The sequence below is a fragment of the Cryptomeria japonica genome, chromosome 2 (genome assembly GCF_030272615.1).
Source record: "Cryptomeria japonica chromosome 2, Sugi_1.0, whole genome shotgun sequence".
NCBI lineage: Eukaryota > Viridiplantae > Streptophyta > Pinopsida > Cupressales > Cupressaceae > Cryptomeria > Cryptomeria japonica.
Window position 1 is genome coordinate 415,143,422 of NC_081406.1, and position 17,937 is coordinate 415,161,358.

General features: G+C 34.6%; 1 pseudogene; it reads left to right on the forward strand.

The window, feature by feature from the left end:
* Positions 1 to 5,761: 5,761 nt before the first annotated feature.
* On the forward strand, positions 5,762 to 6,643 carry LOC131061985 (lysine--tRNA ligase-like; annotated as a pseudogene).
* The last annotated feature ends 11,294 nt before the right edge of the window (positions 6,644 to 17,937 follow it).

Here is a 17,937-nt window from a genome sequence, read left to right on the forward strand (position 1 = left end):
AAGCTATTCCCATTCTCATCCACTACTCCCATTTTTAATCTTTGAGTGAAATCTTGTTTATTTTGGAACAGGATCAGATAACACAACAAAGAGTAATGATGAAAGTCATTATATTTCTTCTCTTTTCAAGCCACTAGCTGCTCATGTATCTTCTTCTCAATCTCAAATACAAAATCAAATTTGAGGCTCACCTCAGAATTTTTTACTCTCATTTCCATGTACATCAGTGGTATTGGTATCTAGGCCTTGGCATCTTCTCCCATTATTTGACACAAAGCAAAGTACGTTCTCTAGAAATACACAAGAAAATCATCAACGGGGAAAGGCTCACTGCTTGTTATAACCAAAGGCTTATTGTTAATGCCCCCTCTACTATAAAATGGAAGTTCATCCTTCCTGAATGTCTTCTATAGCCTATTAAAATCTATCCAAAATTTATCAAGGTCGACTTTGATGAGGGATTATTTGTTAAGCATAAAACAATCAATAATAGAAGATTTTGTAGTTACTAGCAGAGGGATCCCACTTGACATTCTAATAGTTCTAGTAATAGGGTGGTAGTTGTATACCTACAATTGAATTAACTCACGATCCACAAAAATGTTTGGCACAACTAGTTTTGCAATCTAGTAGGTCCAGGGATTCGACACATGAATATTTCCATCTTTATTTTTGTAAAAATACCAAAACAAGTCCCTTCCAGAAATTGGAATTATAACATCTCTACAGCCCTCCATATTATCTTTGAACATGTTTTTGACTCTTGTATCAACTGAGTCAAGTAATACATCTGACAGTGATTTTTGCAAAGCCCTTTTAGCTGGTTTTGTAGGTTTCTTCTCTGAACCCTCTTCCCTTTTAGAACTCTCCCTTTCCACAACTTCTTATTTTATCTTAGGCATTTTTTTTCAGGTTCCTCACTGAAAATTCAAATGCTTCTGCAAATGTGGTAACTTGAGGAGGCAATTGAGTACTTACTTGTAGTTATTGTGTGTGATTCTAGCTCATTCCTTTTCATCATAAAGCTCAACTTGCACAGTTCTCCAGCTTGGAATGAATAATTGAGCCAAAATTTGGCTATTAATTCCTTCATTCTATTAACAACTCTGCCACCCTTTTCAAAATAATGCTAATGTCATCATCAATTTTCCTCGGCTCACTGTTTTCTTCATATCACCAACTTGCTTTATTAATCCTACTTTATCATCGTAAAACAACAACAATACTTATCACTATATCGCCACGCCCTTTTTTCATTTTACCTCAGCTTCCCGTGATATGGCATCACCAATTTTGACTATTATCGCTATATTGTTGCCTAATTTTGAATTGGATACACCTCCTTTGTGATATAGTGATGCTCTATTAAGTTATTGCTAAAGCACATCCTCTAGGACCACATTGCATCTTTCTCCAATGAAATAGCGATAGCACTTTATGAGCTTTATCCCCTTTATCACTATTTTGCAACTTGCTTGATATGATAGATTGTAGGACCTATGAAATAGCAACACCTTTATGAACTATACTCGTCACCATTTCACTGAATGTCTAATTTAATGAAATCCAATCTCTATGAAATGGCAATGTCACAATATATTGTGTCGCCTTAGTCGTTGTTTCACGGACTACCTATTATGATGAAACATTGGTCCCGCGAAATAGAGAAAACCATATGTCTTATTTATTTCATTGTTGTTTTGCAAGAAACCAAGATTAATAGGATTCGGGCCTTGCGAAATGGCAAAAATTAATATACTTCACTTCCCTTTTCACTGTTTCGTTGAATTCTTAATGTAACTTGATTTTGGTCTTGGGAATTAGTGATAATCATGTAGCCTTAGTTTTCTTTGTCACGGTTTCGAAAGGTATTTAATATAACAGAGAAGTGGTCCTGCAAAATGGAGATAACTGAGATTTTTGCTTTATGGTGGTCCTATAAGACAATAAATGGGCATTTCTAGAGAATAAGGAACTGTTGAATAAGGGTTTTACTAAAGACATGATTTTTGTATAAGGTTTGCTTGTATTTCAAGGTTGTTTCATGTTCAAAGATTTTTATATTATGCTCTGAAATTTTAGGCTAGAAAACACATTGAATTATCTTCAATCATGGGACTCAACTTGTGCTTGGGTATAATCATATTTTGTTTAGGACAGTAGTGAGAAAATAATTTTTAGACATCATGATTTTTGGGAAATTGGTTATTTTATAAGTTCCAACACACCCAGCCACCACACAGACAATAAACCTTGGTTTCCTAACACGTCCACTTGAACAGTACAAATGATAAACAAATTTGGCAGTTAAATACACACCACTTTGTTATCCATCATCACATTGAGTTATAGCCAAATAATATAAAATCAAGGAGTAAGTGTTGATTTCTAGGGAGATTCCACTAGTTTATTAAATCGATCTAGCCAAAACAAAGGAGAACAACTCAACCCCAATTGTCAAACAAGGGGATCTCTATTTTTCTAGCACTGTGGACTGTAGATTAAACCCTTAAAGATGAACTCATCTTATTTAAATAAGATGAACGCATTCACTACTGATTGTTATTTATTTCTTCTTGCATACTATGGACTATACATTAAACCCTTAACATTATATTTTTAAAAACTTAAATAAAAACTCACAATAAGGTAATCAGGGTGGACTATGATCATTTGAATGGATTATTAAGCCTACACTATTAGGCCTGTATAACCCAATAAGACTGATTTTGGGGGGGTAATTAGGGTGAAAATAGTAAATGTTACAACAAATCCCCCTTACTTTTGAATAGATTAAGCCTACATTTGAATTTAAATACCCTACATTTTACAACAGATTGCACTTCCTGGGATATAATACAAAGATTAAATACATCTAAAAAGGGGTAAAATATTAAATACTCTATAATGCAGAGACTAACAATAAATTAGATGCTTATAATAGTAATTCATTTTTTCAAATGTATATTCATAAATACAAAAGATGACAAACTGGATTAACTCATAAATAGAGAAAATAAATTGTGTGTTATATGTTAGGGTTTGAACTTACCGCTATCTTAACACCTCTCACCCACCTCTATGCTACAATCCATCCTCCCTGCACAAATAAAACCCTCATGTTAGTAGGTGATATCAGTAAACCCAAATTGCTCACATTATGCATGTGGGTTTGACCTCACCTTCACAACCACAAACCCTCATGTCCAATTTTGATGCCTCCTACACACCTCTATGATACAATCCCTTCTCCCTACACACAAAATAGGAGGCTAGTTAGAAAACTCAGGAAAACCCCGAGGATTTTAAAAAAAAAAACATTTCATACAATGCACATGTTAAACATACCTCGATTGGATAGCAATCCCTTCTCGTGGCAACCACAGCTACCCTCACTCTGTGATTCAACCAAAGCCTCCACCTATAGATTATTTCTCTTGACGTCTTCGCTCTCTCTCATTGGATGCAACTATTTTGGCTCCAAAATGGCTATCGAGGCTTTTTCTTTAGTTTACGCCCAACATTTCAAATTTTTGGACACACGTGGCTATAAACTATAGTCATGCTCGTGACTGTGAGAGAAGCCAACAAATATTAGCCACGTGTTAATGCTTTCAATCAACCACAAAATGGCAACATGCCTCCACATCATCAAAAGCCCAATGGTGGGTCCCAGAATGTGTCTCATGGCATCATGGAAGGGCATGTGATTTTGGAGCTCGTATCATGCCATGACATGTGGATTTGGAGCCAAATAGCTATAGCCATTTCCAATATATGACATTTAAAAACTAGCCATCAACCACAATTATAACAACCCTCTACCAAAACCTCACTAAATTTGTATGCCACTTGGCTGCCACCTCCACCAATGACACGACTCTTCCTCTACCACCATAACATTAACACATTGGCCATGGGTTGTCAGCTTTCCACCAGCCTACTAGATCCCCCTCCATTGGATTTTACATGGATATGCAAACTTTGAGAGGATCTAAAATAATCATATAGAGGTATTTTTAATTATACTTTAAATACAATAGAATTTTGTGCTCTCCACAATAGTTTAACTATTTTTTCATAGAGTTCATATATTTTTATACAATTCATATTTTTCCCAATAGTTATGTAGTCCTCATTTTGAAACATTCAAAGCTTCATATATTTAACTAACTAGCTCACAATTAGGTACATTTTTTTTTAAGTCAATAAATATTTGAGAACTACATTTTTGATAGAGTTGATTTATAATTTTTCTAGATAATTATTATTTTTCATTGGAATTGACCTCTTCATTTCATAGGGTCATTTTTCCTTTTATGAATTAATTTGTAGTAAAATTTAATTTTTAAATTGCTGATCATATTTTAATGTAAACAGTTGTCCAAGGTATTTTAAAAAAGAAGAAGTAAACTCTAATATTGTGGTCTTGCAAGACATTTTGTATAAGATTTTTCTTTTAACTATTTTTATTTTTGGGTGGGTTTGTATTCCTTTTTTTGTATGACAATTTTTACAACTGATATTAAAATTTACATTACACTTTGATTTGGGTTTAAAATTTACATGTGTATTTTAATCCTAAATAAGTATCTAGTGAATATGCTCTTGTCTCATACTCTTGCATGATCTTGAGAATAAAAAACACAAACTTATTACCAATTTTATTAGGCAACTTGCCTTTGATTTCATCACTAAAGTGATGACGTAAACCCTTTAATTCAACAAGGTATAATAGAAGTGGGTAAAATATACACCTCTTCAAAGTGAATTTTTTTTTCATTCTGTACTAAGCCCCCAAGAAGTTTGGGAAGTGAAGTAGAGACTGGGTTACCCTCTCCTTCTATTTATTTGACTTATTTTCTTTCATTTTCATGGATTAATCCTCACACACCCTTGTGGTATATTGATGATTTTATTAGAAACCTTTTATATCCTTGTTTAAGACCATTTGGTGATATTTGATTGTAATGCGTTAAAGCAATCAACCTTTGGAAGTTACCTTGTAGCCCAAAAATGGATGTGTACATTATGTATTCTCTCCACTCATGATATTATGAGAAATATTCGATGATCAAAAGTAGTTAGTTTCCACATCATATGGCTTAAATATTATGCTTAGAAAAAACGTATCAATTGATGGGATTATATTCAAGTACACTCTTTTATTTAATAATTTAGGCTTGTGAATGTGTCTTATTTTTTGAATATTGTGGATACCAAGTGCATGCTTACAATAGTAATATCATGTCTCAAAATTCATAAAAAAAATTGTCTTATTTATTCATTTATTTTAGGATTTTCCTCTTGCTAAGGTTAGACATCCACTATCTCACACAAATTAAGTTGACATATAGCAATTCAACAATTCCAACCATCCCATTTCAAAGATATTAGGAAACCCATTGTAGCGCCCCTCTAACCCTGTATGAATGATGAGGTCTAATGGTACTCAAAGTTTGTTATGGAGGTAAAAAAGTAGGTATACTTAATATCTTAATTAATATTCAAATATCTACGGGACAACTATATGGTAACTATTGCTATTCGAATATTAGAAAATTATAATATATTTCTTGATATGGGTTGAAAAGTTGTTTAATGTTGCAAAGAATAATATATAATTTATTTATAAAATGAAGATATATTACTTTATTTATATATATTGATTTAGTTATATATATATATATATATATATATCATATAAAGAAAACAGTTGTTGGTTAAATGTATGTTAATTGTTAATATTTGTATTATTTAAATGATGAATATGATAGATGGTGGAGCTGCTGCAAGGTCATTTGTTACTCGCCATAATGAACTTAATATGAGGCTATACATGCGTTGCGTATTGCTCCAGATCTTTACCTAAAACAACTTATTGTGGGTGGCCTTGATCGAGTATATGAAATTGGAAAGAAATTTGGGAACGAGGGCATAGATTTGACTCATAACCCTGGTTTTACCACCTGCGAATTTTACATGGCTTATGCTGACTATAATGACTTGATGGAACTCATAGAGAAAATGCTGTCTCGAATGGTCAAGGAGGTAACTAGTGGCTATAAAATTAAATATTATGCTAATGGTGTGGATAAGGATCCCATCAAAATTGATTTCACTCCTCCTCTTAGGAGGATAGATATGATCAAGGGGTTAGAAGAGGTTGTTGGTCTCAACATTCCCAAAGACCTGTCATCCAATGAGGCAAATAGGTATCTTATAGCTGCGTGTGAAATGCCCCCCTTCACTAACAACAAATTGTTTGCTTCACAAGCTTGTCGGTCATTTCTTGGAGGAAATGTGTGTGAATCTTTCCTTCATCATAAACCATCCCCGGATAATGAGCCCTCTCGCAAAGTGGCACAGAGACCAACCAGAATTGACGGAGCGATTTGAACTATTCGTGAATAATCATGAGTTGTGCAACGCATATACTGAACTTAATGACCCTGTTGTCCAGCGTGAGCGCTTTGTAGATCAGCTCAAGGACAGCCAATCTGGTGATGATGAAGCAATGGCCTTAGATGAAACATTTTGTACTGCATTAGAGTATGAGTTGCCACCAACAGGTGGATGGGGAATGGGGATAGATCGTCTTGCTATGATTTTGACAGACTCCTAGAATATTAAGGACTATTAGCGAATGGGAAAGTTAATTTCGTAATGACGAATGGAAAGATTTATGATTTTCTTTTATGGTGATTTATGAAAAGTTTCAAAAAAACCTTTCTCTTGTTCAGCGTATTTTTCTGCTATCCTACAGGCATCTTGTAACGTATGCAAGAGTCGGACAGTTTTCATCATTTAAAGATTTGTCAGCCTATTCAGGGAGGAATCTTGTAATTGTAATGCATGGGTGAGTGGGGGCATCTTGTAACGCATAGTTTTCCTAATTTATCGTGAGTGGGTCGCCTATATGATGGGAGAAGGCCTAGTCATCGATCTGCATATAATTGTTTTGCTATATGTTGTGCACGAGATGTTTGGAGATTCGGGAAAGGGCAGATTTCATGGCAGTGGGCAAAATGTTTGGACTATTCAAATCTTTGAGGCTGTTTTACATCTGCGTGATTCAGGCATCACCGTGTTTTGGGAAAGGGAGGCAACAAAATATGGAAGGGGGGGATTACAACGAGGGAGAGATGAGGATGATATACCCATCAACACTCACATGGATTTCCCTGCTCTTTTCTACAAGGAGTATTACGAAGCAGGCTTGGATGTAGATACCCTTGATTTATATTTTAGTAACGAACCTGCACTAGTGGTGGATGATCCTAGAGACACAAACATCGTTGTTGCAATCGTCTCAAAGTTGCATCTTCGATCGATTTGGTCGAGAAATTGGTGATTTGCCTGTCGTCGATTATCTCCCCAAATGCTTTGATTCAGAAATTGTCCAGGATGGTTCCAAACCCATAATCGCTCCAATTGCCAATATCATTTTTCAATGAGGAAGGAATGATGCAGGCGTCTTCACATCTGCCAGGCGCGAATGAATATTGGAGAAGGTAGATTACAAAGGAAAGTGCAATCTATCAAGATCTATAATGTTTGTTTGATGGAAGAACGAGTTCCAGAGCATCATCCAAACTTGAGTTTAGAACAACAAACAAGGTAAGCAATTTAATACATGATGAGCATTATCGTTGGTATGTCACAACTGTGCAAATTTTTATCTCATAACGTTTAATTACATTTCCTTTAAAGATTCTTTAGCCTTTTTCATAAGTTTCAGTTTATGCATTTCCAACAATAAATTTTGACAAAAAAAAATAAAATTGCTTTACATATTGCTTTGATTCATGTCGATACCCTATTTCAAGCTTCCATTTTGGCACACGTAGGGAGGATGCTGGCAAAGTATTTGACTCTTTACCTGTCGTTTGCATTTGTTTGAAAGTTTGAATGTCTTTTCAACAAATCCATTTTCTGCTATAATCATCAACCCGTTTTTTTATCCAAACATTCCCAGCTAGATCGAAATCTTAGACAATATAAGCATTTAACCATGGATACTCTTTGCATTTAATCCATTGGATCTTTAAGTTATAAAGATTTGTATGATTCACTTTTGAGTTTCACACATGGCCTTGGGTTTGTTATTACTATCCTACTAATAGGAAGTAGCAAACCAACAGTACGTATAGTTGATTTCAAAATTCTTTTAAGTTCTGAAATGGTGTTTCTCTTGGAAATTCCCTCTTCATAAATGAAGAGCAACAACCCCCATCTTGAGTCTGTAGAGAGTTTAACCACGACAAAGTTGGATTAGATTATAATCTATGTCGAAGTTCAGGCTGCAAAACTACTTTATCAAATCATAATTAAAATTTTCTAGTAAAAGTGTCAATTGGTCTATAAACCAAGAATCTTCGAGCAAAAGATTATGAAATTTTTGTTTATGAATTTTTCTAGTCTAATAATCCTAATCCATTTTTCCTGAGAAATTTCCCATCTTGAGTATGAAATATTAAATCACTCCATCCAAATCCTGATTATAAGTTTCTTTTGATTTAGGAACCTCATCCCATATCTTCCACATCATTTATCACTTTTATATCTTCATCCAAGATAGCTATCCATTTTCAAATCAACCCTATTAAACTACCCAAATCATAAAATTTAACCAAATCATCCATTTTCAAAATTCCATGCACCATCCTTAAAAATCAAACAAAATATCCAAAAAATAAAATCATAAATGCAATAATACAAAAAACTAACCAAACATAAATAAAATAAATAATATTTCCCTTTTCATGCCACCCATCGCTGGATTAGAAAATGCTTCGGTACCTAGTGATAGCCATTATACCCAAGGTGAAAGCTCAAGACCCCAAATGCATCATGAGGCAATAGGTGAGAAAGAATTTATTATGAGCGAATCTTAAACTTTTTAGAACTTACCAATGATGACACTGCATAGGCTTACTTATATAATCTTGTAAGCCTCAATATGGAGATTATTGCTTGGGCTTATTAATTGAAGAAGTAGCAAAGATCCCCCTTATTTTGATTATTCCAAACTTGATAATCCTATTCAACAAGAATCCACACCAATTATTCCCCCATAACATGTAACCAACAACCCATCCAATGACTACACTAAATCAAATAACATGTTTTCCACCTTTCCTCAAACTCCATCATCTAATCCTCCCACTGTGGATACACCTAAAATTCAATGACATTCATATCAAGAAACTCATGATAATTTTTTCGTCTACCCCAAAACATATAATTTCACATCATATTGAAGCTTCATTGAATCTCATTCACCTTAATATTTGATCTAATATAACCAACCAAAACACTCCTCCTCTATCTAATCCACCCAAAACAAAATTTCCATCATTGTCACAACTAACCCAATTATTACTCCCTCTATCCCACCTAACTACAATTACATGTCATACATCCAATCACTTCATCTATCAAAAAAGACCAACATCTCAACCACCAATACAACAATATATTCCTCCTATTAATGCATTCCAATCTACCTATCAATAACCATCATTCCAACAATAATGCATCCCACCTAGGAATATTTTTTATTTTACATATTAGCAATCATCCCATCAATTTTTTAATATTTTCAACCCTAAAAGACAATAGATAGTGATGGTATGATGAAAGAATAAGGATCCGGTCAACTACTGAGAGGGGGGTGAATCACTAGATAGAAAAACTAATATAAACTTTCACCAATCTCAGAAACAACCTCTCAAAGAAAACTTAGAACTGACAAGTTAAACCATTGAACTATAAATGCAATATCACTGTCAAGATAGACTGTCAAGTTAAACTGGTTGACTGTTACAATAGATTAACAGTAAACAACTTGAAACTCACAAGCATCCAAATACTTTACTGACATAAGTAAAACCTCATTTCAGATTGTTGTCAGTTATCATGACTTATCAAAGTGGATTAAGTAGTTAAGCAACCATAGAAAACATAACCACAAAAACATTCACCACTTGACACAATATTTTTGACGTGGAAACCCAAATGGGAAAAACCACGGTGAGATGAGACTCACAAGATAACTATCTAAACTCTTCTGAAGTTCGTCCTGTTAGGAGCCAAGCCTGTTAAATCTTTACAAAAAGTCTTGTTAAGAACAAACCCTGTTAGGGACCACCTGGTTAAGGGATTGACTATAATGCCTTGTTAGAAGAAATACCCTGTGAGGAGTAACCTTGGTAGAGGATTTGAATAACACTATGCTTGTTAGAGCTTACCTGGTTAGGGGATTTCAACTGTTGTAATTGTTAGAAAACAATAGGGGTTTTGCTGATCTGTTTGAATAGCACTACACTTTCTTGTTCAGATCCTTTTCATGGTCCTATCTTCCTTTACACAAACTGCAGATACATCATCCGGTTTGGAAACCACACACTCAACTAAAACTTTGCCAAGTCTTAAACAAAACAATTCATCGACCTTATAAACAAATCAATAGGTCGGTAACACAACAAAAACCTAATTCTCTCATAAAGATTACAAACAAGTCGGTTCAAGTATGACCGTTGGATTACATAACAATCTTTGCACATCATTCAAGAAAGCCTCAACCGCTCCTTGATCACCACTTCATCGAACTTAGTAACTCATCACGCGCTTTGCATGACATGCAATATACTTGCTCATTCCCAAGATAAAAACCATTATCTCAATGCGCCAAAAACACTTTGAAACTCTTCTCATGTACAACATGCATACGTGTCATAATCATTACTACTCATCATCAGATCATAAACCAATATAACCAATTCACCAAACTTAATCGGTTATGGTTTATCAAATCAACGGGTAGGGTTTACCAGTTTACTCCACAAACTTACCTACCGGTTACAATTCCCTTCACTAGCTCTTCCTACCATTTACAAAACAACAATATAACAACATCATTATCAGTTAATTGATATCAATGACAACATAACATTTTATTAATGCAATCTTCATGTAAATGCCAACATATAGATGGGGTAAGTGCACCAAGATGGTGTGCAAAAAGGGGAGTATAAATGGACACTTTTTTCTGAAATCAGGTAAACCTGAACTTGGAGGAGAAAACTGAGCACCATCCACTCAAGATATGAAGATACTCAAAGAACAAATATTTTAGAACTCTGAATCTAGTTTCCAAACTACTAATGTTTTTCAAAATTGGATAAGATTAAGGGGGTCAAATCATTTGTGCACAAAAATAGACTCTGATTTTTTTTTTAAAACATAACATAGTGTCTGACGTGCGTATCAAAAAAGTCAGTTAGATCTAGTATTTTGACAAATCCTTTGGCAGAAAGATAGGTTAGAGTGAGCACTAGAAGTTGTGTATTTTTTTGTAATTTTTTGTTGAGTATTTTTTTTTATGATTTTTCCAATCGAGCACATCCTGAAAATCAGGTACTTGTTCATGCATGACGCATAACTTGCACCAAAACAATCGAAAATGCAAAAAAACATAAAAATGTAAAGAATCAAGTGCACAAAAATAATATATAAAGTTTTTAAAATTTGGATAAGTAGATCAAAAGTTATTAAAAAAATGGTACACGTATGTCTCTGAGAACTATGGAGACACTGGTAAAAGAAATTCAATAATAATGTTATTGTTTTTCAAATTTAAAAACAAATATATGGTTAGAAAGCTCAAAAGATGGGTGAAAATATGGTGGCAATTTTATAAATACCCACATGATGAAGTGTAAACCTAATCATGACAAAGTCGAGAAACCAAGTTCATAAAACAAAACACGTCAAAAGGGGGGAAATGGAGAAAAATCAAACTTCCAAACCGCAGCTTTGTCATCCAAGCCTATTCACAAGCCTAAATAGACAAGAGCGCGTACGAGGTTTCTTTTGAATAAGAACCATGTACGGGGTTTTATTTAAATAAGCAACGTGTAAGCAATTCTAAAGAGAAAATACCGCGTACACGGTTCTTCATGTGATACTATAACATAAAGAAATTAATGTGTATGTTTAAAATGTGTGTGTGTGCATACGTATATGTATATGTATAATATGTATAATATGTAGATATTGTATGTATATATACATACACATATGTATGTATATGTATATAATATGTGTATGATGTATGTATACATATAGGTATGTTTATAATATATACATGTATATAATATATATATAATATGTATGTATGTATTATCTTTTGATATTTTATGTGTATGTACATGTACATGTATATCAAGATATATATTGTCTTTTGATATCTTATTGTACATTGTATCTCTCTCTCTCTCTCTCTCTCTCTCTCTCTCTCTCTCTCTTATTACAATATAAAAAGTAGTACAAATATTGCTTACAAAAATAACAAACCAACATGCTCCCCCTCTCTCCCTTCCTCCATACCCCATCCATACACAAATAAAACTTGGTAAACAACTTCTTTATCTGAAAATTGGTTGCAAGCCTCACAAGTTGTTTATAATTGAAACAAAATTCATTATCACCCACTTTTCTTGTGTAGAGAAAATTCAGAAACACTTTCAAGCTTTCTCCTCCTACCTCCTCCACTATCACTTCTACTCTTTCGTTCTCCATGAAACTTGCAACCTGAAACACAATACTTTCTCCTCCCACCTCTTTCATCACTATATCTTGTTTGCCCATCTCATTATATACCACTTGGAACATAATAATCTTATCTCCCACCTCCTTTATCACAATCACTCCTTTCTTTTTAACCATCAGATCCCCTTCAAACATGGCCCAAAAAACATCTGACTTGTTCACCTGCCAATATATTATAAAACAAAAGACAATGGAATGTCCTTAATCTGAGCTCTCTCTCTCTCTCTCTCTCTCTCTCTCTCTCTCTCTCTCTCTCCATCCTCTCTCTCTCGCCCCTCTATCTCTCCCTCTCCCTCTCCCTCTCTCTCCCTCTCTTCATTTCTCTCCCTCTCCCTCCCTCTCCCTCTCCATCCTCCCTCCTTCCACTCTCTCTCCCTCTCCCTCTCCCTCTATCTCCCTCTCTCTATCTCCCCCCTCTCTCTCAATCCATCACTCTCCCTCTCTCTATCTCCCTCTCTCTCTCTCTCTCTCTCTCTCCCTCTCCCTCTCCCTCTCCATCCTCTCTCCCACCCCTCTCTCTCCCTCTCCCTCTATCTCCCTCTCTCTCTCTATCTCCCCCTTTCCCTCCCTCCCTCCCTCCCTCCCATTTTCTTTACTGCAAGTAATGCGTACGGGGTACTGGAATATGGATGTTGTCCTACTGAGCATTTTTAGGGACTAAAAGTGTGCATGAGGTTACTAAACATATCGCATATAAAGTTCTTGAACATACTTTTAGTAGTCCAACGACCTCAATGACCTCAAAAGAAGTTTTTGAGGTCGTTGAAGGTGCCACTGCAACTATTACTGTGCTTCTGTGACAGTTTTATATGTAGAAGTAAGTGAAATTTTTATTTTGCATGATTTCAAATGATTGAATTGTTGTTCTTATTAGCTTGGTCAATGTTATTGTGATTGTTTAATAGTTTTGATTTAATAAAATAATGATAATGCTTGATTTTTATGGTTATTTGATTGTTTAAGAACTTTTTTTTTACAATGTAAAATGATTCTATTTAGGACAACTAGTATTAACGATGGGAAAGAAAAAGCAAGGAACGGTGGAACAATGAGAGGCTGAAAAGGAAAGACAAAGGAAAAGTATGAATAAATTATGTGACATAAGAGCAATGAGACAAGAAGGTATGCCACCCTCAACATCTCAATTTGATTTACCAAACGAACATAATGCAATTGAAGAAGTGATCATAATGAATAATCAAACAAATGATGAAGATGCACCAACAACATTTGATTTACTGTACGAACCTAATGCAATGAATGTACCTAATGCATGCAATGATGAACATACATTTCTCTATTTGATGTAATGAATGCACTGATGTTAACACCTCATAGAATCATTCGTAGGAAACCAAAGTATCTAAGTGACATCGATGAAAATATTTTGAAGCCAATGCCCGATAAAATGAATGAAGGAACTTGTAGGAGAATGGTTAAAATAATATGGCAAAACTATTTTGAAAACTTAAATCAAACTGCAAGATGTCAATTAATTGTTGAAATGATTAAAAATTTGAATTTTAGAGAGAGAATGAAAATTCTAGGCTTAATATCATCTGAAAGTAATAGCAAAAGAACTATTGTGAGAAATCTATTTGATGCATATCAAGCTATTGGTTCAAAATCACGTATAGAAGATTCTAATGCTACTAGATGTGTTATTACATCAACCATAATGAGCAAGAAAATAAAAAAAAGATCGTTTGATAAGAAAAATAAGTAAGTCATTAAACATAAGTAGAACAACATTACGTAAAGCATTAGATAGGTGGGACAAAATCGAGGATCCTAACAATAATTCTCTTTGGGCGTTCTTCGGTAGACTACCATGCAAACACAAGGTTATTATCGATGCGCTAAGAACATTAATTGAAATTTTTTGGCACACAACACAAGGCTTTTACCTAACCAAAGAGATGTTGTTAGAAGGAAAATTGGATCTAGAAATCATGAGCCACGTGCCAAACACTATTTGGATATGACTCAAACAAAATTTTATGAAAGATTCCTTCAAAAGTTTCCTCAAATAAGAATTAGTCAAAGATTTTTTGAAATGGAAAAACCTTCTTATGTTAAGATTAATCATGTACACACCACGTGTTGTTGTAGGATGCATATTGAATTTTCCATGTACTATGATATTTATCGTCATATATGTTGTACTTTGCACACTAATGATGTTTTGTGGGAATGCAATATACAACCACCTCCTAAATCACCAAAAGAATTTATTTCAAGTGTGTTATATAAAAGAGATGATGATTGAATTTATTATAAAATGATGTGTTTGAAAGGTTCTTGTGCTACATGTGGTGTTTTGCAATATTTGTCAAGATGTCTACATTTGGATAGCACACATGAAATTGGTAAGAAACTAGTAAAGTACAAGATAGTGACATATGGAGTTAAAGATGGAAAAGACTTGAAGAGATGTGAGTTAGTGAAAAATGATATATGCGTAGCTGATTTTATGAGTACATAACGCATACACAAGGAGCTCGATGGTTAGATGAGAAATTCAAGTTATGCAAGGACACATTTCCTCTTGGTACCATTGTCTCTATAGTTGATTTTGCTGAAAATTATACACTACAACTTCAAAATGAAGTGCAATTTATGTATTACCATTCTAAACAAGTTTCTATTTTTGTACACATAGCATTCATGCATGTAGATGATAGCATAGAGGAGGATAGAAATGTTGTAAGAGAGTATCACTTCTACATAAGTCACGGTCGTACACATTCGTCAAAGTTTGTGCAAGGATTCTTTAAGGTTTTCTATGATACTTTAAGGGAAAGGAACATATGATACAAACAACACATAATATGGTCACATAATTGTACCTTGCAATTCAAAAATGCAAGGATGTTTTATTGGTTGAGTAGGATGCATGTGACAAGCGGTGTACAACATTTTTGGAAGTTCACTGAGGCTAGACATGGAAAAGGAGAGCACGATGATGCAGGAGCATGCGTAAAAAGAGCCCTAGCTAGAGAAGAATTGAAGTATGAAGGTGGTGTTGAGTTGACAGATACAACAACAATTATGCGATGGTATAACTATAAAATGGGACTAGGTTGTTAGGGGTCCCACAGATACTGAGAGGGGGGGTGAATTAGTATCTAACCGATGATTAGAATTTCTTAACTTAAAACATGTAGAACATAATATAACAGTGTACCAGTATGCAAGAAATAATGCAATAAACAGAATCAAGAACATCCACATGAAAAGCACACCATAACACAAGATTTTAATGAGGAAACCCGATGTGGGAAAAACCTCAGTGGGATTTGTGACCCACAATATTCACTCACTAGCCAATAAGAGAATATTACTTACAATAGGGGCCTACACATGCAGGAAGGCCAACTGCCTAGAGCTCACTGCTCAATGGGAAGTCACACTGACTTACAATAAGGATTATACAAATCCAATAACATGTACTACTTTACAATAGCATCTTCAATGCCAGATTCAGTACCAGTTCCTACTCTGTTCTTTACATATACCCCTTGACCTATATTTCACACATTAGGTCTGCCTAATATTTTCCTTTTATGCTTCTACATCCCTCTTTCAAATGTCTACAATGATCTCCTTTATATATAAGAGTCATTTTACAATTTGCCAAGTCGGCTTACAATAATAAACAAAATATTATATAACAAAATCCTGTCGGCCCCTGTGCCGGTATACTTCTTTTCTTCTGTGTTGGTATACTTCTTTTCTTCTATGCCAGTGCCCATGTAGAGTGTGATCTACTGATGCCGGTATAATGCCTTTGCCGGTGCCATAAGATTGCAAGGTTGCCATCAATGACAAAACCTTCAATCACATACAATGTCTCATTGGAGTGTGCATATGCCAACAATCTCCCCCTTTGGCATTGATGGCAACACTCATGAGAAATTTCAAAGTGTTCAAAAGTGTGCAGTCCAAAAATTTTACCAAAAATGTGAGAGCTCCCCCTGAGCATATGATTCCTATGTTTTGAACTTTCTCATCCCACTACTCCCCCTTTGGCATCAATGACAAAAGTTGTCAAGATGTCAGTAGAGTTTTTAGTTTCAACTATCCATAAACTCAACCTTGTAGTTGGGTAGTTATAATCTGAAAAAGATCTCCCAAAATCAAGTTTATACTATCCATAAACTTCTTACTATCCTTTATTGTTGTCTCAGTTCTCTTCACTGTACCGGTGAGATGCTGCAAATGCTCTACCGGTGTTTTGCTTCCCTGTATTAGTGCCTCAGAAATTTCCTTCCGCAGAGATGCTAGATATTCCAATCTTGGACTTAGTTTAGATCTCAAATGTTTTGCCTTACTTATTATTCTTTCTTTCTCTCTTTCTAATTTGAGTAGTTCTTCCTCAAAATTTGTTATCTTTTCCTCAAAAGTTGATAGTGTATCAGGTGAGTTGACAAAATTATCTGCAAGTTTATTGATCTCATTGTGTACCTTGCTCATTTTCTTGTCAATATCTACAGTCAAAAAGTTTGTTTTACAGGTATCTTTGTACAAAATTTTGTACTCTTTCAACAAACTACATAATTCTGGTAGAAGTGTGTCAAAATCTCTATTACACTTCTTTATTTGCTTATCAAAGAATTTCTGTTTTTCAACTTCTACTTTATCCTTTACTGAATCTTCCTTTATTTTCTCAATGTTCTCTAAGATATATTTACACAATGTATCCAATTGTCCTAAAGAATCTTTTTTATCTATATTACAGTTAGGTGCAATTACCTTCAAAATTGGTATGGTATCATCAATTGCTTTGTAAGCCTGTGAGTTGTAGTCAGTTATTTTCTTGATAGAATCTAGTAACACTTCAGTCACATTTGTTGATTTGTATGCTGATGATGATCCAACAATGTGAGTACCAGTGGAAGTTACCAAGCTTGTATTGACCTCTAGTAGGTTAGTTTGTGTCTCCATTTCTTTAAGCACTAGTTTTCCTACTTCACTGGTTGCCGGTGGCACTGTTTCCTTATGTACCTGTTCCAGTGGTTGTTGTTCCGGAGCCTTTCGCTCTATTTGTTTCTCAGTATGTTGAATTGCTTCAGTCTGTGACTCAGTCTCTTCCTTTTTCTCTTCATCTTCTGTCGGTTTCTTAGTTTCCCTTGCTACCAAAGGCTCACTAGCCATATCTGACCTATCAGTTGAATCTTTGTCTACTACTGTGTTGATCTTCTGAGTATCAACATCCATAGTGTATAGGACTTCAGAATTAGGATTATTATCCTCTACATCCATACTCTCAGCTGCTGGTTGATCTTCATTAGTTGTTGTTTTCACCGGTGGAGTATTTAA